The sequence below is a fragment of the Grampus griseus genome (genome assembly GCF_964374135.1).
Source record: "Grampus griseus genome assembly, chromosome: 14".
Classification (NCBI taxonomy): domain Eukaryota; kingdom Metazoa; phylum Chordata; class Mammalia; order Artiodactyla; family Delphinidae; genus Grampus; species Grampus griseus.
In genome coordinates, this window is record NC_139008.1 from 4,207,257 (window position 1) to 4,223,301 (window position 16,045).

Genomic DNA, 16,045 nt, shown 5'->3' on the forward strand with positions numbered 1-16,045 from the left:
CAGTATTCTGTTTTTTAGCACGTTATATTAGTTTTGCTTGTCTTTGAACTCTAAAGTACATATTCTTTTGTGTCTGACATCAAAGAAAAACTTAAAGACAAATAGTTAACTATCTGTATGCTGTTTACTTGTATACAATGGAGACCAAAACCATGGGTTGACTTCTAAGTAACTAAAAAAAACCTACCAAAATTTTAATAAAAGAGAGAGAAAGGGGAATTCCCTAGTGGTCCAGTGGTTAGGACTCTAAGCTTCCACCACTGGGGGCCTGGGTTTGATCCTTGGTCAGGAAACTAAGATCCTGCAAGCCAGATGGCATGGCCTGAAAAAAAAATAGAGAGAGAAAGGAAAGAATAAATGCTACAGACAGTCTTGGAACAGTGATTCTTGTTTGCACTTTTGTGTTTCAGGTACACTGATTAGCTGTAAATTAGCAAGGAAGTCAGAACAATCTGTCTTTAGCTGGATTGATGAGTGGTATCAGAGAAAACAATCTCAGTGGTTTGTAGATTCACCAGAAAACTTGAGAGTTTAGCTGTGGAGAATAAGGACAAGCTATCTTTCTGTCACACCTTACCTGCAATAAAAAATTACCTGGTATGCAAAGAAGCAGGAAAATGTGATCCATAATGAGGTGAAAAATCAATCAGAACCAATCCAGAAACAACACAGATGACAGATTTAGTAGACAAGGACATTACAACAATTATTGTAACTGTATTCCATATGTTCATGAAGCTAGAGGAAAGATAGGACATGTTTAGGAGGAACATGGCATATATAAAAAAAGACGAAAAATGAAACTTGTATAGGAGAAAACAACCATGTCCTAGTAACAAATACAATGGATGGGATTAACAGATTAAACAATGCAGAAGAGACTCGTGAACTTGAAGATACTGCCATAGAAACTATCCAAAATGAAAAGAAAAAGAAAAGAATAAATTTTGAAATGTAATAAAAATTAAATCCACAGATCCAAGAAGCTCAACAAACCCCAAGCACAAGAAATATGAAGAAAACAATGAAACAGCTTTAAATCAGTGACAAAAAGAAAATATAAAAATATCTAAATGAAAAGATACATGATACACAGAGTCATAAATATAGGAGTGACAGCCAACTTCTTGTCATAAACAATGCAAGGCTGAAGACAGTGGAGCAACATCTTGAAAGCACACACACAAAAATCTATACCCAGTGAAAATACCTTTCAAAAACGATGACAAATTTTTAAAAATTTATGGATGAAAAAAAGCTGAAAGAATTCATTACCTGCAGTAAATCTTCTAAGATGTGTTGCAATTGATGTTGGCAAAAATATTTGTAGAGCAGAAAAAAGCTTAGCCTGACAAATGTACAAAGCTTGTGAAAATATAAGTCAAACCCAGAGCCAATAAATACTCAACAGTGAAAAGCTGAAAGCCTTCCCGCTAAATTCTGGAACAATACAAGGATATCTTCTCTTACCACTTCTATTCAACATTGTATTGGAAGTCTTAGACACAACAATCAGAAAAGAAAAAGAAATAAAAGGTATCCGAGCTTGAAGGGAAGAGGTAAAATTGCCATTTTATGAAGATGACATGATACTCTATATAGCAAACCCTAAAGACTCCACACAAAAACTATTAGAATCAATAAATGAATTCACAAGGTAGCAGGATACAAGATTATTACACAGAAATCTGTTGCATTTCTTGATACTAACAATGAGATCTCAGAAAGAGAAAGTAAAAAACAATCCCATTTAAAATTGCATCAAAGAACACCTAGGAATAAACCTGACCAAGGAGGTAAAAGATTTATATGCTGAGAACTATAAAACATTAATAAAGGAAATTAAAGATGATTCAAACAAATGGAAAGATATCTCTTGGATTGAAAGAATTAATATTAATTAATTCTTGTTAAATGGCCATACTACTGAAAGCAACCTACAGATTTAATGCAATCGTTATCAAAATACCCATTACATTTTTCACAGAACTAGAACAAATATTGCTAAAATTTATATGGAACCACAAAAGACTCAGAATTTCCAAAGAAACCTTGAGGAAAAAGAACAAAGCTGGAGGCATAACCCTCCCAGACTTCAGACAGTACTACAAGGCTACAGTAATCAAAACAGCATGGTATTGACATAAAACAGACATATAGATCAATGGAACAGACTAGAGAGCCCAGAAATGAACCCACACATCTATGGTCAATTAATCTTCAACAAAAGAGGCAAGAATATACAATGGAGGAAAGACACTCTCCTCAGCAAGTGGTATTGGGAAAGCTGAACAGCCTCATGTAAATCAATGAAGTCGGAATACTCCCTCACACCATATACAAAAATGAACTCAAAATGGTTTAAAGACCTAAAAATAAGACATGACATGATAAAACTCCTAGAGGAGAACATAGGCAAAACAGTCTCTGACATAAATCGTAGCAAGTCTCCCAAGACAAAAGAAACAAAAGCAAAAATCAACAAATGGGACACAATCAAACTTAAAAGCTTTTGCACAGTAAAGGACATCATAAACAAAATGAAAAGACAACCCATGGACTGGGAGAAAATATCTGCAAAAGATACAACCATCAGAAGTTACTTTCCGGGCTTCCCTGGTGGCGCAGTGGTTGAGAGTCCGCCTGCCGATGCAGGGGACACGGGTTCGTGCCCCGGTCTGGGAAGATCCCACATGCGTCGGAGCGGCTACGCCCACGAGCTCTGGCCGCTGAGCCTGCGCGTCTGGAGCCTGTGCTCCGCAATGGGAATGGCCACAACGGTGAGAGGCCCATGTACCAGAAAAAAAAAAAAAAGTTACTTTCCAAAATATACTGACAGCTCATACAACTCAATATCAAAAACAAGCAAACAAATAATCTAATTAAAGTCTACGGTTATTAATTGCATTATTTATCAGCAGGTACTTTTTGAAAAATATTTCAACCTATCATATGTTATAAAACAGTAGTGTCAACTGTGAACTTCATTGGCTCTTCTGAACTTCATGTTCTTTGAAAATATTCTAACCTGTAGTGCTCCTTGCTATTCATAGAGGCTAATTCCTCAATCATTTCAAACTTGGCACTGACTTTTCAAACAAATCAATGAACTGAGCAATATTAGCAACAACTGTCAACTCATCAAAAGACAAGGAAAATCACTCAAAATCACTTGTCTTGTTTTAAAATTGACTATTGATGTTGCTATCAATGTCCTCAATTTTTCAAAGACCAAAAAAACTAAAAGTTTTAGAACGTGTTTATTTTCTCTGTACATATTTTTTCAGCTGCCTCTATTAGGATTTAATTCACTTACCATTAGTAAGTGGTTTTCTTTGCCTGGCGAATAAATTGGCCACTCAGAAACTTAGTTTAGCTGCAGCCTCATTTTAACTTTTTATTTTTGTGAAGAAATTCTGGTGTTAAGTTATTCTCTTTAAAACTTTCTAATTTTTCTTACTTATGCTTCCTGTGAATTGGGAACACTGCAATGAGTGTTTAGTCCAGTAAGGTCGATGATATTGTATTTAGCATAGCCATGGTGTCATTACATAATAAACACAATACTTTGACACCTAAATCAATAACAAAATAATCTTTGCTCCACTAAGTCTTAAAAGTATTTAAAATATACTTTTCTTGTTTTACAGACTGGATCTATATCACAGGAGCCACTGGGATATAGTAAGCATGACCACATCCCCGGAGCCACCAGCGATATAGGAAACAGGACTACGTCCCTGGAGCCGCTTGGGAAATAGGAAACACGACTATATCCTGAGCTGTTTTTTTAAAAAATGTTGCAGTACAGTGATACATATGGCACTCAAAATGCTATTGAGTTATACAGATGTTTTTTGATGGGGTTACTCCTGATAAACCCATCCTAAATTTAAATTATTGCAAGTCGAGAATGTGTTTAATACACCCAACCTACTGAACATCATAGCTTAGTCTAGCCTACCTTAAACGGGCTCAGAACACTTACATTAGCCTACAGTTGGGCAAAATCATCTAACACAAAGCCTCTTTTATAATAAAGTGCTGAATATCTCATGTAATTGATTGAATACTATTCTGAAAGTGAAAAACAGAAGGGTTGTATGTGTCCAGAATGGTTGTAAGTGTATATTGGTTGCTTACCGTCATGACTGCAATTGTGTGGCTGACTGGAGCTGTGGCTCGTCACCACTGCCCAGTCTCATGCTACGTGTTGCTACACAGGGAAAAGAACAAAATTCAAAATTCTGCTGAACGTGTATTGATTTCACACCATCGTAAAATCAGAAAATTGTAAGTCAAACCATAGTACGTCAGGGACCATTTGTAACTTACAAATAACATCTTAATTTAGGGACTTCCCTCGTGGTGCAGCAGTTAAGAATCTGCCTGCCAACGCAGGGGACACAGGTTTGATCCCTAGTCCGAGAAGATCCCACATGCCACGGAGCAACTAAGCCCGTGCACCACAACTACTGAGCCTGCGCTCTAGAGCCCGCGAGCCACAACTACTGAGCCCGAGTGCCACAACTATTGAAGCCTGTGCACCTAGAGCCTGCACTCCGCCATAAAGAGAAGCCACCGCAGTGAGAAGCCTGAGCACCGCAACAGAGTAGTCCCCACTCGCTCCAACTAGAGAAAGCCCGTGCACAGCAAGAGACCCAACACAGCCAAAATTAAATAAATAAATTTTAAAAAATCTTAATTTAAAACAGTCTAGCTTGAATTACTACCAACCTAATTCGACAGTACACAAAAACACTCCTACAATACACCTGCCCCTCCTTTGTGCTATTTTTGTCATACAAATTACATCTTATGAGCCCATCAACACAGGTTTTGTAATTTCCTTATTTGAACATATTTTTAATGGCTTAAACTCTTTGTCTAGAAAATCCAACATCTGGGCTTTCTCGGGACCAGTTTCCATGAACTGCTTTTTTAATTTTCTGTGTATGAGCCACACTTTTCTGTTTCTTTGCATGTCTCCCCGCCCCCGCTCTTTTTTCATAAAACTGAACATTTTAAATAATATACACCTCTAGTAATCAGATTCCCTTTTCCCTCCTCAGTTTGTTTTTGTCCTTTGTTGTTGTGCTGTTTGTTATTTGCTGATTTTCTTTGACTAATTCTATAAAATCTGTATTCCCATTTTCTTTAAAAAAACCAAAAAACAAAAACCTCCAAACTGTTGGGCTTCCCTGGTGGCGCAGTGGTTGAGAGTCCGTCTGCCGATGCAGGGGACACGGGTTCGTGCCCTGGTCCGGGAAGCTCCCACATGCCGCGGAGCGGCTGGGCCCGTGAGCCATGGCCGCTGAGCCTGCGCGTCCCGAGCCTGTGCTCCGCAACGGGAGAGGCCACAACGGTGAGAGGCCCGCGTACTGCCAAAAAAAAAAAAAAAAAAAAGACTCCAAACTGTTGTGCCACATGGCATGTAGGATCTTAGTTCCCTGACCAGGGATTGAACCCACACTCCCTGCCTGGGAAGCTCAGAGTTCTAACCACTGGACTGCCAGGGAAGTCTCTAAAGTCTATTCTTTTTGTGTGAAGTCTCTGCTCAGTTATTTTAGCTTTCAGTTAATGATGGGACAGAGGTTTCCTTACATGCCTTAAACCAATAAGTCTCCCAGGCTTTACCAAGGGGGCCCTGTGTGTTAGGACCACCTTCAATGCCCCAGCAGTCCACAGCTCTGCCTTAGCCGGCATTCCCTATTTGCTCAGCAGCTCAAGGCCAGCCAGATGTGAGCGATTAAAGCTGTCTAAGGATTTTCTTGGGCATATGCACAGTCCTATGCATGGGCATGATCTTCTAGATCCCTGGGAAAATACATCAGATCCTTTCAAAGCCCCACACAGGCTTCTCATTCCCGAAATTGTCCTTGTAAGTTTCGTGGCCAGCCTCTTGTTTGCCCTAACTGATATCACCTCAGATAGCTATAATGTTAATCAATGGCCACTGATTGTTTCTGACAAATGCCCAGGGGATAGACCTTTACTCTTGGAGTGAGCTCTTAATCAGGGCAAATAAAGACAATTCCTGTGAATGGAGCCTTCCAGGGCTTCGCCATACAGGTCAAATACTGACAATGTTCTAGGGACGAGGCTTTTCGGGAGCTTCAAACCCATTTGGTTCCCTCCGGTGGCAACCAGGCTGCTGGTTTTCACAGCTACTGTGTTTCTGTGGCCATCAGTTTTCAAGGCCGCCACAAAGCTGGGGAGAGGGGGATGGAAATAGTGCAAGTTAAAGTGCCCCAAAGTTCACTGTTCTCATAGATATTCAGCCATTTTCTTGAAAAAAAAAACTCCAAATTGTTGCAAGCCTTTGGCTAAATTCCAAAGTTCTGGAAAACTATTGATAGATTTTGACAATTTTTGCCAATGTTTTTGTTGCTTTTATAAAAGATTTTCAGAGATCCTTATTTTTCCATTCTGTAAGTGCTCATTCCCTCAAATTCATCCTTGATTCAATAAGTCAAAAAAATTAAAATATTTTGCTTTTGCAAAAATATTGGCAAAAATTTTTTTAAGTTTCTAAATCTGGAGTGGGCCAGTGGAGTTTCTCACACACAGCTGGTGGGGCTGTAACTTTCTGGAATGAAATGTGGTACTTGTCCCTACAAACTGGCCTCTCAAATTTCACGTTTGCCTGGTGGAGCCCTTTGGGTCAGAGACTTTATTAGATTAGAGAGGGCGCACAGTCCTCCCAGCCCGGAGGACAGAGCAAGGGCTTTTGCCAAATGGGTCAAGGTGGAGAGATGCTGGGAAAACGCAACTCCACACTTTGCCGCCAGAGGGTGGGGCTCTGCGCTATTCATGGGGTGGGGGGTGGCGGATTGGAGGCACCTCCTCCAGGGGTCCTCAGGAAGCCCCCAAGGAAGGCTCTGGAAATTTATTAATAGGGTTCATTACTCAACGTCCCCTGCTCCCCCAAACCAGAGACACATCGTGCCCTGTATGCCCACAAGAGCCAAATCACAAAACACCTTTGGCCAGTAGTTTGGCCCTGTGATCAGAAGATGCCGACTCATCTATGATAACATCTATAAAAGCTGGTTAGCACACGCCTTCTTCACATGCCCAGGCTCCACGCTCCTATCAAACATAGCAGCTCGGGACTTCCCTGGTGCCGCAGTGGTTAAGAATCAGCCTGCCAATGCAGGGGACACGGGTTTGAGCCCCGGTCTGGGAAGATCCCACATGCGGCGGAGCAACTAAGCCCGCGCGCCACAACTACTGAGCCTGCGCTCTAGAGCCCATGAGCCACAACTACTGAAGCCCGTGAGCCTAGAGCCCGTGCTCCGCAACAAGAGAAGCCACCGCAACGAGAGGCCCGTGCACCGCAATGAAGAGTAGCCCCCACTCAACACAACTAGAGAAAGCCTGCATGCAGCAACAAAGACCCAACACAGCCATAAATAAATAATAATAAAAAAAACTTTATGAAACAAACATAGCAGCCCAAGGGAATAGGGAGCCCCCTCTTGTGGGAGATGCTACTCCTGTTCCCATTTTTCAGATGGGGAAATGGAGACCCCGCATTTGAGAAGGGAGCAGTCACATCTCAGCAGAGACTATGTTGGGGGAGGACGCGAGCCAGGTGTCTGTGCCTGCACTGTCCTCCATTTCACACCCATCCTCCAACACCGGACCTTACCCTGCTTCTCGAGTCAGGGCTGGATGGGGTCAGCCTGCTTTACTCCTGAACTGTGAATGTTCTCCAGCTGGAGGGGCCTCCTTGGGCTCCCAATTCTCCCCCACGCTTCCCAGAGGGACACCGCCACTATCCTCAGCCCCAAGCCCAGTCCATCCTTTCCAGGGGCTCTAGAATTCTCTCCAGGGCAGACTGACCTGGGGGTGACACAGGGGTCTCCTGGACACAGGTCCTGAGTCTGGAACTCTCACCTCCATCTCCGTCTGTCTTAGGGCTGGTCCATGGCATCAGTGAGAAGAGGGTCCACTCCTTTTGAAACTGAGGGCAGTCATCAGATCCATTAAGCTATAACTTGCTTAATAAATAATGAACTGTACTGACGTCAGCATCAAGCTCGCTTTAACTGTTGCTACAAAAAACTTGCATGTCCTCCCAAGTGGCCTAAACAATAAGATGTTTGCCCAAGTTGTTTTTCAGGCACTTGAAGTCGGCAGTGTCTATCTCGAGCTTGAGCCGGTTAAGACTGGTTGAGACTACTGACCCCCCCCCACGTGGGCATGCGCGAGCAGCTGATGTGTGGCCTTCTGACGTCAGAGGGTGGAGAACTCCACCCTCAGAACGTGCTGGAGCCGCCCTTCTCCTTCCATGAAGAAACCTGTAGCTTAGCTTAACCTGCGCAGAATTACAGTTGCCTCACAGTTTTCTTATCTCCAATCACCTTTCCCCAGGTGACTCCCCACGTGGCAGCTTTAGTCCGTAAATATCCTGAGCCCCTCCCCTTCAGGGAGGCGGGTTGAGGTTTGTTCTCCTGTTCTCACCTGGTGGCCTCCTGAATAAACGTTTTCTTTGCTGTGCACCTCACTCCTCACTGTTTGACTTGCCGTGCGTTGGGCAAACAAAGCACTCTCCCCAAGACCCTTAACTCAGCTCCTGCTTTCCCCAGACTCAAGGGAGCTAGGCTGGGACCCTCTGCTGCAGGGCTGGCACCTGGACAAAGGTCTCCTCAAGCAACAGAATATAAAGAAACTAAAAGGGACTAAAAATAACTGCAGGCATGCGCAAACGGGGCAAATTAGGAACAATGAGATACAAAAAGGCCACAAACCAACTGCCACTTCTGAGGCGCCTGGAGCAAAAGCAGGGCATGTTCCCTGCACCACCAAGGGGGTGGGCAGACCCCCTAAGCCGCCGCCTCCCCGGCAGACCCACCGATCCTCCCCCACCCTCACCCCATTTCAGGAGGCAGCCCACCCTCCTTGGAGAGCACACAAGGGCACAGGTTACTTGTTTTCACTCCCTCGTGCTGCAGCGCGAATCCCAAGAAAGCTTTGCCGAAATTCCTCTTCCGGCTTCTTAAAAATTTCTGTTCCCTCAGCCCGAGGGAACCTGAGCTCAGAACCCCTGGTCGGGACCCAAGCGCTCAGAGCCGGGGATCCAGACCTCAACCCCTCAAACCTTTCTGAGGAAGACGAACAAGGCCCCGGGCAGCGGCAGCCCAGAGGCCCCAACACCAGGGGGCCCACAGCCCAGCACTCACAGCCTGGGACGAGGAGGAGGAGGAGACCAGAATGGGGAGCCCGGCTAAAACCTCTGCTCCCCAGCCTGGGTAGCCCTGGGGACAAAGGTCAGCCTCCGGAACCCAGAGGCCATCCTTCAAACCACATCAAACGTCCCTGGTCTTCAGCCGGTCCCTCCCTTATCACCTCCCTGAGACCCTTGCTCCCTTCACAGCAGTAATTGTTTTCCATCAAAGTGTTGTCTGTCTCCTCATTAGACTGGTAGCCCACAGGGCGCTCATGACTGGGGGTGTCCCCAGGTCCACGCACACAGCGGCCCCGGCCGGGGCGCAACAGTTCCGGGAGGAAAGAACGCGAGTTGGCGGTGCAGTTCCGAGCGCTGCCGCCAGAGGGAAGGGCTGCCCGCACGTTCCCCGGGGACGCGGCGCTCCCACTGCAGCCGGCTTCCCCGCGTGGGCCGGTTTGTCCACGGAGAATCCTGCGCTCTGCTGCCGGGCGCGACGGGCGAGGGTGCTCTCCGCTCAGGAACCGAGCCGTGGAAGGGGGCGGTCGTGGTCTCACTGTTGGGCGTGCGGCTTTCCCGTGAAGGCCCTGTCTTCACTCGAGTGCTTCACCTGTGCCACCACCTTCAAGCGCAGAGCCGCTTTCTCTTCCATCTCAGGCTGGGGCGAGTGTCCGTGCAGGGTTTGGGGGGGTCCTGATGTCTCACTGCTCTCCACTCAGTTTATCCAGCCCTCCTGTTAACAGCCTCACTCCTCATCCCCCCCCACTAGGTCCCTGGGTCCCCCAACCCCTGAGCCCTCTCCTCTGCTCTGCTGCAGGAACTTACGCTCCCGTCCTGTTCGCTCGGCTCAGGCAATGCCCATCAGCACATCCTTGCTCTTCTAACATGGTGTGGACCTCTCTCTTCTGCTTTCAACTCTCTCCCCAGCCCCCACCCCGCCCCCGGCCGAAGGGAGAGGCACGTGGGATCCCTGTTCCCCGACCAGGGACCAAACCTGCGCCCCTTGCAGTGGAAGCATGGAGTCAACCACTGGACCACCAGAGAAGTTCCTGCTTTCAACTCTTTTTATGTTCCCTTTATCCTTGGGGTTTAAGCCTCTTTAAAAAATAATAAATTCCGTGTTGCAGGTTTTCCGGCCGAGTGGAGATAAGTCTGTCACAGGCTGGTTGGTAGGTTTGGGGGAAGGTTAGATGCTGCATCCTGCAGATTCTGCGTGCAAATGATTGTAGTTTTAGCACCATTCTCTGGAGGTGGTGGGATGAAGTAAAAAGAGCAAAGATACCCAAGCTGACACATACACTTACTTATGCAGGAAGTGAATAGAACAGCAGATGTGGGGGCTTGTGAGAGGGCAGGTCACACTGCTCTCCTCCCATCCGAAGTTTGTAATTCACTGAGAGACACAAACAGAAGTCAGACACACAGACGTGAAAATATCAGCTTTATTAAGAATAACTCTGAATTGGAGGAATGATCTAGATCTGGGGCCATGTGGGTTGCCCAATACTTTGCACCTGCCAGCCACAGGTGAACTGGAAAGCCACAGGTGTCTTCTGTGAAGGAAAGAAGGACCTAAGGACAGGTTACCCCAGAGAGACCGGGTGGGGTCTGCTCAGCGTACTCAGCGCCTCCTCCAAACTCACAAATACTGTGAGTCCAGGTGAGCAGGGGGCGAAGAGGGTGGAGAGACCTTCTGTACTTCCTCAGAGGCGTGAAAATCCCTTTCTGGAAACACGAGGAGAGACAAATGTTGCCAATGGCATAAGATTTTTCCAGATCCCAATTTATATCCCAGTGGTGAGACCCATTTTCGGAAATAAAACAATAGAACAGGGGCTTCCCTGGTGGTGCAGTGGTTGAGAGTCCGCCTGCCGATGCAGGGGACACGGGTTCGTGCCCCGGTCCGGGAAGATCCCACATGCCGCGGAGCGGCTGGGCCCGTGAGCCATGGCTGCTGGGCCTGCACGTCCGGAGCCTGTGCTCCGCAATGGGAGAGGCCACAACAGTGAGAGGCCCGCGTACCGCAAAAAGAAAACAAAACCCGAAACAATAGAACACTTGTCATGTCCTCCTCAGATAATTGGGCATCATGCATGCCAAATATGGTCAATGGAAATTATGGATAGCATATAGTACCACCTTAGTGAAAAAAGGCATAGATAGCCGAAGCCACAACTACACTGAAGAGCTGCAGGCCACTGACCTGAAAGTCATTGATTGTGTGCAACAGTGAGCTCAGGGGGAAGAGGGAGTTGTCTTTTCTGAGAAGCAGAAGGTACACATCACAGTGGTGTCTTTAGATCAGCCAGAGTAGGATTATTTACACTGTGAAAATTGGCACACACTACCAGTCGGGGTTCCGTTCACTCAGAGAGCCAGCTGTTGACACTCAACATCATACCACTGCCTCGCTGCCCCTCAGCTTTACCAGCCTCGGGTACCACCTCCCCCCACAGGAAGCAGTTTCCCCACTCCTGACCAAACCCCAAACCTGCTTCCCCTTCCTCTTTTTCTAAAAAATTAATTAATTAATTAATTTACTTTTGGCTGCTTTGGGTCTTCGTTGCTGCGCGCGGGCTTTCTCCAGTTGCGGCGAGCGGGGGCTACTCTTCATTGCAGTGCATGGGCTTCTCATTGTGGTGGCTTCTCTTGTTGCGGAGCACGGGCTCTAGGCGCGCGGGCTTCAGTAGTTGTGGCACACGGGCTGAGTAGTTATGGCACACAGGCTCAGTAGTTGTGGTGCACAGGCTTAGTTGCTCCGCGGCATGTGGGATCTTCCCGGACCAGGGCTCGAACCCGTGTCCTCTGCATTGGCAGGCGGATTCTTAACCACTGTGCCACCAGGGAAGTCCCTCCCCTTCCCCTTGAGAGCACACACACACACACACCCCAAGCAGGTTCTAGAACTCATCATCCAGGAAGAAGGGATTGCAAATCAGTCATCCATCAGCAGTCGACAGTAGTACCTGCTTCTCCCTCTGGAGGGACACCCGTGGCCTGGCCTCTGTGGGGAGTGGCTTGTGGATTCCTTCCCCCAGGCTCCACGCTGGATGAGGTCCTCAGGGCTGGTGCCTCCAACCACAAATGAAGCTTCTGAGGTGCACTTGTCAGCAAATCTGAGTCTTGCAGCAGATTAAAGCCAGACTAGAAGAAAAGAGTATCTGTCGTGGATCTGCCTCTTCCTTACCCGTGCAAAATTAACATTTCATCTGAATCTCGTTTCTCCCTGAATTAAACATGACGCCTAACTCAACGGACTCAGCCCTGAATTCTACACCATGTGACGTTCTGTCTTCAGTTGCTGGATCCTACTCTGTTGTATACTCACCAGAACAGCTCTGTGCCCGGCAACCTGGGGCTGAGGTTTCCTATGTGATTAAGCCATTGTTCTCACAATTATCTGCCTTAGACAGTGATTGATTTGGCTAATATCTCGTTTAAGATCTTTTCATCTATGTTCATGAAACATACTGGACTGAAAATTGTTCCTTTCTCAAAATTTAGTTCTTGGGGTTTTTTGCAACAAGGCTATTCTGGCTTCCAAACACAGGTTTCCTATTCTCTGGAATGTGTATAAAATTGCCATTAATATTTTACTAGTGATCAGAAGGATTTACTAATGAGGTCATCTGAGCCTTTCGATTTCTTGGTGGGAAAATTTTAAACTACAGATGAAATTTGTAAATTTTTACAAATTTAAAACTTTTTTAAACTTACAGTTTCAGTAAGTTGTATTTTCCAGAAAGCTGTGCATTTTATCAAATGTATTGGCACAGAATTTTCATATCTTCTTCTTGACTCTGGAATGATGTCTCACTTTATTCCTTTCCTGACGGGCTGAGGCGAGGACAGAGACAGGCGCTGCGGGCAGTGGAGTAGCACAAAGTCCAGGCACAGAGGATGGACCAGCCGCTGGACCCCCTCGTCTGTCTGGAGATTTGGGGCACATGCCCCAAAGATATAAAGGGTCCCAATACCAGGACCTGCGGTTACTCGCTGGGCATTCTGCTGGCAGAAGGAGCTGCAATTTGATTGGATGGTTCTGTCAGCCTGGGGTCCCAGAGACAACCTGAGTCACGATGTGTTTTGAAGACGGGGCAGGGCAACCATCACACCTTCTGGAGGCTTCCCTGCACCATTTGGGCCCCATTTCTTGCCGCCCAATATCTTTGTTAGGCATGCTCACTCCAGGCCCCTGGTGCACCCACACCCCCACCAGCTGCACCCCTACCCTCGTGAGCCAGTTTATAATTACCAGTCACGCCCACTCATCTTGCCTTTTTATGCCAGCCCGGCTGTCTGCACGTCCTCCCTCTCTGGCCTCCAGCTCTGCCCCCTGCCCCTTTTCTTGATGCCCATACACCCATCCTGCCCCACCACCTGAAGACAGATGTCACGGTGGGCCATCTCCTCTGGCTTGGATGGAGTAGGGACCTCTCCAGACAACGGTTGGGACCCTCAGAGCCGCAGCACAGCTGGACATGCCTGTGCTGCCGTAGGGCCCAGACGGCCCCACGGCCTGCGCCCAACATCGGACCCCAGAACACAGAACAGAACTGACGAGGAATCTGTCATTTCTTTAACCTCAAAACTTAATTTTAGCAAGTGTCCTCCTTCGTGATGACCCACTGTGCATCAGAACCACACTGACCCCACGCTGTCAGCTCCATCTCGGGCCCGCGGTCCCCCCCCGCCCCCCGTCCCTGGCCTGAGCTTTAGCCCACTCACAAGGAATGCACCCCCGCCAGGTAAGCTCCATATGTACCCTTGCCTTCATCTGATATGAAAACTGGAAGAATGCCTTCTGCTGGCACAGATGGTTAATGGTCATGAGATCCCCAAGGGGGGGAAAAACCCCATTTCCCGTCAGTGCCGCCGAGCATCTCCCTTGGTTGTCAGATTCTAATTTTAGCTTTGGCCCCTGTAAATCCCCCTGTACCCCTTTCAGCAGCACAGAGTTTAGCTGCAAATAAATGCCTCCGGATACTCGTCTGCCTGTAGGTAAGTTACCCACAACGCACTTCATAATTGTACTTTATGGGGTTGCCTGCTTTGTTTTCGGTCTTAAAGTTTCTTCTCAATTTGGGGGATATTATTCAATATTTGTGCTGCCCAACACCCATCTATGTGTGTTATCTTCAATTTTCAGCATTAGGACACTTATAAGGACTCAGCATTTTTAAACAGTCCCATATGATCATCATTTTAGGTGACTTTCAAGGTGAGCCTGGGGCTGGAGCATCAGGGAGCGTGTCCCTCCAGACAGCACCCAGGGGACGCAGCTATGTGACCTCCATTCTCCACAACAAAATGTATTTGAGAATCAAATGTGAGCCACTCTTCTCTGGTAAGCCTCATGCAACAGAGCCCAGTTCCTGCCTCAGGAAATTCCAAAAGCGATTAGGTAAAAGTAAAGAAGTTGTTTTAGACAGCTACACAGTGGAGACTGGCCCGAAAAGGAACCTCCATAGCTGGCTGTAAGAAAGAATTTATTACTAAATGGAGCTGGGGGTGGGGTCTGGTGAGGGTACACGTCTGTCCCCTGCCCACCCCCAGCCCCTGCTCCTGAGCCTGGGAAGGGACAAGAAGTGGGTCTTGGGTGGGTGTTATTTGGGGTTGGGGAGGCTCCAGGTCGCCCGGGATGCTCCTCACAGAGCCACAGGCCTGCCTCCCAGGCTCCGGGGCTGCACTGCCGTGTCAGCCACCTCATACCGCAGGAGGACAGCGGAAGTGAGTGATGTGCCTTGCGGTTGCCCGCAGCGCTGTTTCCTCCAGCTTGGGTACCTGGGGAAGAACAAGTTGGCTCCAGGTGTTGCTGGAAGGGTGCGGCTCCCCAGCCGGCACCCTGGTCCTCTGTGCTGTGCAGTTCCTGGACAGGCACTGAGCCCCAGGGCAGGTCCCCCCAGGGCTTGGAGCAGGTGGTGTGTGGGTCTCGGATGCCCCTCCAGACCTGTCCCCATATCCCCTCGACCTCCTCCCCCTCCATCTTCTGACCCTCAGGGCTGAACCAGTCCACCCCAACCCAATCCTGTCCCGTTCTTATCTGTCCCTGCCCCTCTGTCCCATCTCTTTTCTGTCCCATTATTTCCTTATTCCTGCCCCTCGTCTGTTCTGCTGTATCTCCCTGTCTCTGTCCCCCGGGCCCCCTCCCTATATCTCTCTCTCCCTTCCCGGTGTCCCTCTGGCTTCCTCTCTTGCTGTGTGCCTCTGCCCCTCTTCTCCGTCCTCCTCTCCCTAGCCCCCAACAAGAGGCTGCTTCGACCTTGCTGGAGGCTCTGCAGGCTGTCCTGGGCTTTGGCGTCTGGGATGGGAGCGGCAGTGGCGGTGGGGACACGGGCGCCCGGGAGCAGCAGCAGCGGGCACCACGTGGCCAGGCAGGCAGGGCAGCTGGGAGGGTGCGAGCTGTGGGTGGTCAGGGGCCCCGCCCTTTGTCCCCTCCATCCCCACCCTCGCCCCTGTACGCCCCTCTCTATCCCCTCCCCCTTCCACGTGCCCGGTGCCTCACACACAGGTCTGTCACTCTTCACCTGCCTGCAGGCCTGCCCACAGGCCTGCCGTGTCTTCCGGTCACTGGCCTCTGGCCCCCCAAGGACTCTTAGATCTAAACAGTTCTCGCCTGAGGAGTGGCAGCTGCACCTTTTTGAGCCCAAGGCAAGCTCCACTGCTGACCGCACCCCTGGCCCGAGCCACGTCCTGTCCACTGTTACGCCCACCCCACCACTCTACAAAGGCCCTGCCCCCCAGGACAAAGCCACGCCCTATCACAGCAGGCCACGCCCCTAACCAGAGCCACACCTCTATTTGTTGAGCAGTCCTGCCCCAGAATGGAGCCCCCAACGCCCTTGTGTTTGGAGTTTTGGGGTTCTCCAGTGT